The sequence below is a fragment of the Drosophila sulfurigaster genome, chromosome 3 (assembly GCF_023558435.1).
Source record: "Drosophila sulfurigaster albostrigata strain 15112-1811.04 chromosome 3, ASM2355843v2, whole genome shotgun sequence".
NCBI classification, from domain to species: domain Eukaryota; kingdom Metazoa; phylum Arthropoda; class Insecta; order Diptera; family Drosophilidae; genus Drosophila; species Drosophila sulfurigaster.
This window is the reverse complement of record NC_084883.1, coordinates 33,900,790-33,910,035: the sequence shown is the minus strand read 5'-3', so window position 1 is coordinate 33,910,035 and position 9,246 is coordinate 33,900,790.

The window sequence follows — 9,246 nt, the reverse complement described above, 5'->3', positions numbered from 1 at the left end:
CAGCTTCCAGCTGAGCGGCATGCCCCACAGCTCATATCTTATCATCGCTTCGTATTTCTCTCTCCCGCTCCCATTGAAAGCGAAACTTGAAGCTGCATGCTCCAATAAGCTGCTGACCTCAAAGGTTGCAACAACAAGGCGGGATCAAAGCATAAACAACCGCGCGTCGAATTGGACCAGGAAGATGACTCCAAGCTTGTTCGTTTTGCTTGGCTCGCTCTGTGGGTCAAAAGTGGCAACAAGCAGCTATCAGTTGACACGCCAAATGCGCCTTAGAATTCGCTCTAAATGTAACAGAAAAAGAAAAGTTAAACCTCGCAAAAAATCAATGGATTGACTTCTCTTTTTTGTTGGCCTGCAAGCGCAAGCATATAATTTGGTTGACGCGCAGCATAAATGATAAATGCAATCATTATAAGAGAAACAACAGCCAGAAAGAAGAAGTTGGCCAAAAAGCGAACGAAACACGAACGCATGATTAAAACTTTTGCCAGCGCACTTCGCAGTTTGCTGTTTGCAGTTTTTTTTTTAAAGGCGTTGATGCAGCGCCAAAGTCAAGATCGAGAACTAGCTGGTCACTGGTCACTTCTGCACCACTCTTTTCCCTACTCCACACTCTCTCTCTCTCTCTCCTCCACTCCGCCTGGTCATGCGTGTGCCCGAGTCTCGCCCCTGACACGCCTCAGCCTCGGCCTCGGCCTCAACCTGGGATCGTGATACGAGCCACGTCTGTTGGTTTCACAAATGTTTTATGGCTGGTCGAGCATAATTTGTTAGCCAGCTTCGAGTGGATGCTTCACTCCTCTTCTCTCCACTGCACTCCACTCCACTTCATCCTGCCATCTGCGGAGGATGTGCTCGCCTGTCCGCCTCCTCTCAGTGTGGTTTTCGTTTCGTACTTTTTCGACTTCTTTTATTTTTTGGGCTGCTGCTGCACAGAAGCTGCTCGCTGGCTTCGATTGCGTATAATTTCTGTGGAGAGCGCGAAGACTGAAGACTGCATACTGAAGACTGAAGGCAACCCATACAGTATGTGGACTGTAGACTGTGGGCTCTGCTTCTTCTCCTCATCATTGGCTGCGGGGCATAATTTTTGATGAGCTTTTGTCTGCTTCTTTGGAACAAAAGATACTGTCGCTGACTGCGCTACACGAATAACTAAAGGGTTACTTAGCTTATGAGGAAGAGAAAGTGAAAAGAATATTTTGTTAATTTACAGAACTCTAAGGATAGTACTTGTTGAACATCAAATGAAGTCACCTTTTATAGTCATACTAACTTTAAGCAAGGATTAATAAGCATTCTATAGTATTTAGCTATTATTTATTATATTAACTATCGTGTGAAATACTAAATTTAATTTTACATAATAAAGAGTGCTTTCTGCTGGGGCCTTTGAATCGGAATTTGGTTTCTATACTTAACATATATTGAAAATAATTTTCTTAATTGGTGAAATAAAATATAAGTTCAGTTTTTATACACAGCATCGTATTTAAATTGCATTTTAGAATAGTTTTTCTTAGTTTTTTTTCCCGATCACAGTTCCCTTCTTATGTCTTTAATGCTCAAGTAAAGTAAATCTTAAAATACTATTAAATCGTATTTTATAAATTTTAAATTAGTATCATGTTTATTTAATTTTATTTCAAATAATTTTCTTAACAAAGAAAGTAAAAATAAATTATATTTTTATATGTTTTCAACACAGATTTAAACGAGACTAATATAGTATTTCAAATCAAAAAAATTGAATCATAACTTTAATAGTTTTAAACAAATTTATTTGGTTTAAAAATGAAATTCATTGAAATTTAAATTATTTAATTTTGAATTTGGACTTTAATAACAAGAAAATTGAGTGTCAATCGCAGCTCATTGCTCATGTCTTAAGAGCGCTGTCTTACTTAGAGTGCATCATCAAAATATATGCTACACATTTTCACTTTATGAAGTTCTCCTCGCTGATTGCTCCTCCAGCGATCCTGCTGCTCAGCTCTGCTTTGCTTTGGTCAGCTTCGGCGATTTGCGCGCCGCAGGTCTCAAGTCGCGCTCAGCATGCATATTTTATTGGCGAAAGGCTCGAGGGCAAGCCGGGACTCAAGTGGGACTGCGACTGGATCTTCGACTGAAACAGGGACAGGGACAGGGACTGAGAATGGGTTTTGGGACAGGGACTGAGACTGAGACAGGAACTGAGACTGTGGGCAGTCTGTCAGGGCAGTCAGCAGGGTCGTTGCTGATGAACGCCACAGTCGACGACGTGTTTCGTGTCTGGCATCTTAAAGATACTTTTTTTGTTGTGTGTGTTTCTTTTTTTGTAGTCTTTTTCGCGTTTGTTGCGCTGTATTTTATGCTCATTTAATCTCGCTGCGCGTTTTTTAACACATTTACGGCAGAGGGCAGCGAGCTGAGCTGAACTGAACTGTGTGGAGCAACAAGAGCAACAACAGCAACTACAACCACATCATCGATTATGTTGATCTTTTTCTGTCTGTTGTGGTTCGTTTCTCTCTCTCTTTCTCTTTCGATTTTTTAACTGCGCACTTTTCGAAGACAGAAACCAGGGACAGACAATGGCCGAGTCGATGCGGCGACTTGCTACCTGTCTTACACAAAATAAACGCACGTCCCGTTCCCCTGTCCCCTTGTCCCCCTGCCCCTCTCACACTCTTTCTCTCCTATAGCAATCACAGTTCCCAATCCCAGTTCCAATCCCTATCGTCTTCGTTCTTGGCAGTTGCCCAGTTTCGTTTGCCAGCTCTTCAGTTTTGTCAGTTTGTTTTTTCCATTTTAATGTTTTCTTTTCTTGCTGTCTTTGTAACATAGTTTTTTTTTTCTCTTCACTGCTTCGCTTCATTCGATTGTCTGTCTGTCCTATCAGTCCGCTCTTCTATCTGTCCGTCTGTCTGTCTGTCTGTCCGCCCAACCATCTGTTTAGCCTCTTTGTGTGTTGCGTGTCGTATCAGGGAGTCCAGTTTGGAAACCCTTTAGGCGCTCATTGCCAGCTCAGTTCTGTTGACGAAGCCAGCAAAAAAACCAAAACAAAAGCAACAAGTAAGAAAGCAACAGTTTAGTGTTGACTGTTATAGACCCTTTTTTTATGTGATTGCTTTACATTTATTGATAACTAAGAAAATACTCTTAGGCATTGTTTATAAATTATAATTAACATTTTACAAAAAGCTTATACTGAAGATTTAAATTGACAATAAATTCTAATTAACAGTTTAAAATCTTAAAACAGAAAATATTTTGAAGCACGAAATGTAAGAAACTAAAATAGTACTTATTGTTAAACTTGTAGTGAAACTTCATATGAAAATCAAAGTATTCTACATTTTAACATTGTTAATAAACAAATTGTGTGATCCGATCATTGTTAAATTTGTAGAATCAATAGAAAATTCTTTATTTATTTTAAATTGGTTGTTACAACTTTAAAGTTAAGAGAAAATATTCAAATTCGAAATTAAGCGATAATATTTAATGGATTATTTTTCGTTGTGAAATTGGGAGAATCAATTAAAAAGTCTTCATATAATATAATATTAATGAAATTACAAGTAAATGACAGAAATCCAATTGCAAACTCGTGATTTCGACAAGCTTAATAGACCCTATTTCACCTTTTTTCAAAGTAAAGGGTCTGTAAATATAAGTAAATGGCAACCTGAGGAAATATGAGATTTCTTATTGTAAATCATGACATTTTGCTGTTACCTTTGCACTGCAGCTACTGTTTCGTCCCATTTTTGTGAGGAAGTGTGTTTTTGGCGGATTTACCCTTCAAGGGAGTCGCCTCCAAATGGTGACCACTTTGGGGGCATGCACTTGCACTTGAGGCCAAGCTCAAAAGTAGCTGCATGTAGATGCCAGCGCACAAAGGGCAACTACTTTGATGGAAATAAAAAGAGGGACAGGCCAAACACAAATTAGTTCCCATTTAGGGAGGGGGAGAGACAGAAAGAGAGGGGCGTGGCAGCGCAGAGTTACGTGGGGCAACCTGCCAAAGTGAAAAGATGCTGTGCAAAATGTAAATAAAATTGCCACATTTATTTTCAAAAACACACACAAATGGGCTCCCTCTCTCTTTCTCCTTTCTCGTTCTCTCTTTCGTTCGCACGCTTTGACACCTAAAGTGTGCGCCCATACGCCTCCACATGCCTTGCTCCTCCTCCCTCCCTCCCTCACCCCTTGATGCGCTCTCTCTCTCTCTCGCGGCTGGCAAAACACTTTGGGCGCCCCCTTCGTTTATTTTAATTTTTTGTTTCGCCTGCGCTTTCGTTTTTATGTATCAGGCGAGGCGAGGAGTTTGTTGCTGCCCCTGGGCAACATTTGCCACCAGCAGCAGCAGCAGCAACGGCAGTTGGCAACCCTCTCGCCAGAGTTCTCTCTCGCTCTTACTTGCTCTCTCTATCTCTCTCGCTGCTGCTCAATAGGTCTTGCACTTGATAGGTCAGTGACCCAGTTGATGTCGATGTGGCTCTTGCTCTGATGTGCTGTGATGTGATGTGTGCGGTGTTGCTGTTGTGCATTGCTGTGGTGTTGTGGCAGGGCAGTTTTTGCCGAGGGTTGACTGAAGCTTTAATTGAATGCTTCCTTTAGGCTATATGGGCTCGAAATCAAAATCAAAGTCACTGAAAGGTGTGGCAACTCCAAAGCCAAAGCCATAGCCAAAGCCAATGCCTCAAAAGCGGCCTCAAAGCCCACAACAATTGTCAACGGTCCAACAGACAGCTGTGTGCAGACTGCGGTTGTTCTAGCTCCTGCTCCTGCTGCTTCCCCGCCGTTTTTTCTTTACTGCGCATCGAGTTGCATAAACCTCGAGTCGCTGCAACATCATCATCGTCATCCCAATCAACTTCATTATGCTCTCCCTCTCTCGCAGAGTGTGTTGTTTATTTCTGACTTCTTTTGCGCTTTCCACAAAGTCAACGTTCTTGGCGTTTTCGCAGCTGCTGCTGCTGCCACCGAGCATCGAGCACCGAGTTGCTTGCCACTGCCACTGAGGCAAAAGATTGCGGCACATGTGACGATGTGGTCGCGTGCTGCCTTCAGCTTCGAGCTCTAACTCTCTGACTGCTTGACTTGCTGCCAGCTTGCTACCCATGCCCCATGCCACATGCCCCACTCCTTGCTCTTCGCCCTTCGCCCTTGGCCCCTTCAGGTTGCCTTGGGGGCCTCACAGATGGGCCCCTGGTCGCAGTGCCATCATCCAAGTTCGAGTGTAGGCAACCGTTTTGCCATTTGCTTCATTTGAGTTTAGTTGCTGCAATTGGCTTGGGGAAAGGGGCAGATGTTGCCACTGACTCCCTTCCCCCCTTCCCATCCCCTTGTTGTTATTATGCTGCTTTCAGAGCTCTTATCAAGAGCAGGTCATCAGGATGCGGGGGAAACTTAGTTGCTGGCAGGCCGTCGAAAGTGTAACTTTTTCTATCTTCTATCTTCTATCGCAAAAATTATATTTGAATTTATCGTTTAAGCGTGCGCCTGGCAAACTTCCATCTAATGCTATCGATAAGTGTCGTAATGGAGAAAATTTGAGTAACGATGCAAAACAGATAACACAAACTGCAGTTCCGTATAATTGTTTATTTTTAGTCTGAGTAAAGAGTAGTAAAGATAAAGATATTCTTTATTTTCTTTACTGCAGATAACGTTGTAACGTAATAATACAGAGCGTTTACAATTGAAATGAAAATTAAGATGAACATAAACTTGCAGCGCTATCAACAACTTTCTTCTAAAGTAAACAATGTCAGGGTCTAAAACAGTCATTTAAATCCAAAAAAAATTTAATGGCACATTGTTCTTAAATCTGGAGAAAAAACAATGTTTCGTAACTTGATTAATAATCACTATTTTTAAGCAAAACGATTATTATCATAAAGTCGCTGTGGTTACTTTCTGGTATTCCCCTTTCACAACATTAATGCTTATTACAAATTACAATGATTTCATTTATATTGGAGTAGGTTAAGGCTTAAAATATTTGTAATATTTTATCATGCCGAATTTAGGCATGTCAGAACGTCCATCAAAGGTCTCTATCAAAGCTAATCTGCGAATCGGTTTTGCGATTTAGAAGTACACACATGAAAGTACTGTTGAAATCGGCTATCGATAAGTTTTTGTGTACAATACTATCACATCATGCAGCGCGCATTAGAAGTGAAATCAGCTATCGATTAGTTATTACATAAAATATAATCACAGTCTATTGAGTACGGTCGATTATTAAAAATGTGGAAATAATCGTTCAATTTCATACTATCAATAACAGCACGTGTGCAAATCATTATATTTCATACTATCGATAATAGAACATGTGCAAATAATCATTATATTTCATACTATCGATAACAGCACAAGTGAAAATAATCGTTCAATTTCATACTATCGATAACAGCATACAATTTGTTTCTATGTAATGTCTTTCCACTGCTCCAATGCTGCTTAAATTGCTGAACTGTTTTGAACTATTTTCTAACCCCAATTATGCAATGGACCCCTTTGCTAACTTCCCCACAAAATGCGTGATCTTCCCTCTCGTTTCTTCTCCATACATCCCCTTCTCCCTCACACTGCTTAAGTGACAGACAGTGGAGCGCTTAATTCGATGGTCAGCTTAGCTTAGCTCACATCTTTGTCATGCTCAAACATGTCCATGCACCACACACCCCTCGCTGACCCCCCCTTCCTTCCTTTGCCCCACTCCTCCCCCCTAAGCTCCACTGCATTCTGTTTGCATTTCGACTGCGCGCAAGCGCACAATTTACTGTTGTTTGGCCTAAGCAGCGACAACGCCTAATTGGTTGTTGTTGTTGTTCATGTTGTTGTTGCTGCTGCTACTTATAGTAAATATGAATTATTATTTATTTTTATTGAAGCGGGCGGCGGCGTTTTCTTCACATTTTGCGTGGCTGCCGCCGATGCAAAATTGTTATTTGTTTTCATTGTTGTGGTTGTTCGCATTGCTGTTGTTGTTGCTGTTGCTGCTGCTGCTGCAGTTGCAAAATTGTGTAATAAATAATTTACGCTCGCGTTTGCAGCGTGCCACATAATCATATTCAATAAAAACAACAACAGGCCATTCGCAAATAACAACACCAACAACAACAACACTCGAAACTTGGGTTGGGCCTTGGATACTTGGACACTTGGACACTTGGCATACGACATAACATACAAATACATGCACACATACTTGTATTCAGACTCTCGCTCTCTCTCTTTCTCTCTCTCGCTCGCTCGCACTCCCCCGCCACGCCTCTCTGGTTAACTCCCTTGATGTCGTTTACTCCGTTTACTGTTCGTTTAGCTCTTTGGGTCGCTGACCCAGAAATGTCAATGGGGAAGTCTTTTAATTTGTATACATCGCTTCTGATACCCTGCATGAAATTTCAAATGTTTGCAAAGTGAGTGTAAATGATGTAGGCAAGGATTCGTAATGAAGAAATTCCATAAAGTTGAAAGCCATGTAAATTCACAATACTTCCTAAAAATTATATTCATTTTAATATAATATTTCAGGGATTTATAAAACAATACATCATAAAATATAAAACAAACATATCATACTGTACGCTTTTACGATTTAAATTTAATATTCAAGTTCTATAAGTTAATTAAACAAAAACAAAATATTAAACAAAATTATTTTTAATTTTAATGCAATTTAAAAAGTTTAAGTTTAAAGTCACATTTTTTTAAAATTTATTAAACATAACAATATATACTTTTATTACAACCTTTTATATTAAACCATTAACTTTATTAGAATATTATTTTAATTGCTATGCTCTTAGTGTAGCAAATTGGATTACAATCAGTAAAAAAAAACTTCACAGGGTAGTTAGCAGTCGATCACACACCGAAAGCAACGCATTATGTGTCTTATGTTTTCGAAGAGAGTCTTTAAAGTGATTTCAATTTATGTGCTTGGTATTATATTAATGCATGAGTGTTCTTATCATCTTGAATTGTGCCATTTCAGCAGAGACCCAAATAAAACAACGAATTATGGAAATTTATTTTAATATGGATTGTACAAATTAAGATAATTCGAAAAAGTTTGACAAGGGAATGAAATATTTTTTTAGGATTTTTTTTTCTTCCCAATAAGAGTCTAATATAATTTGTAGTCTACGTAAACTTTTATTCGTCACTGTAGCCTGATGATGATATTTTTCAATCGGTGCCAAATAATCTCGCACCGTCCCCAACGTCTGGATGTATTATGTAAAAGAGTAAAATAAATAATGAATACGCGACAAACAAGCAAAAGAATAACAAAATATCTCAGCTAATATAGCGAACTTATGTATGTATGTATGTATTTATGTACATTGTTCTCACATTACGCTTAATCAGTTCCATTGCAGAAAAAAAAGGAAAGAAACGAAAAGCAAAACAAAAGAAATCAACAGGCAGCTGCAACAGCAAACCGGCCCAAATCAATGCCCCTGCCCCACTGTGCCTCCATCTCTCGCCCTCTCCTCTCCCCCTCCTTCCTTTAACCACTCCACCATCCCAGAATGCTGAAAGACTCGCAGTCAAGTAATTGGAATCCCTAATGAAAAAGCTTTGTGATAAAGAACGAAAAAAACGACAGAAGACGAATAAGAGCACAAAAAAAAATTGCAAATCAAACTAAAGCAAAACGATGTGGAGCATAAATCAAAATAACCGAGCCTCCTTTTCTGTTATTCTTCAAGTGTGTGAGAGAGAGTGTGTGTGTTTGCTTCCCTCTCCTCGCCTGGTCCGCTTTGCACCTCTTCGCTTGTTGCATGCGCAGTCATGTTCATGTTTTTTATTTGAATTTCATCATCTCGGGCAATCCTTGCAACACGCCATGTCACTGCCTCGTTTTATCTTTATCACATTGTATGACACTATCAGCACTTCGCTTCCGTATCAAAAGCATTACGTGGTGAATAGATTGTAATTAGTTCATGATCGATAAAAGATCGATTGACGCTACTTATCGATAACTGGCCGAACAAAGAACATTCCATGTTTAAATATAATTGTTTATATTTGTATATTATATCAACTTTTCTAACGTTATATGCAACTAAAACGCAATTTGCATAATTTTGCAATTCTCTTTTAGTCGGCTGTTTCGCGCGCGCAAAATATTCGAAGGAGGCGCATGCGAGAGAGAATGATGTAGCATAATTTGAGAGCCTGTTTGCACAGTTGTTGCGTGTGGATAACAGAGGGGGATAGAGAGGGGGCGTG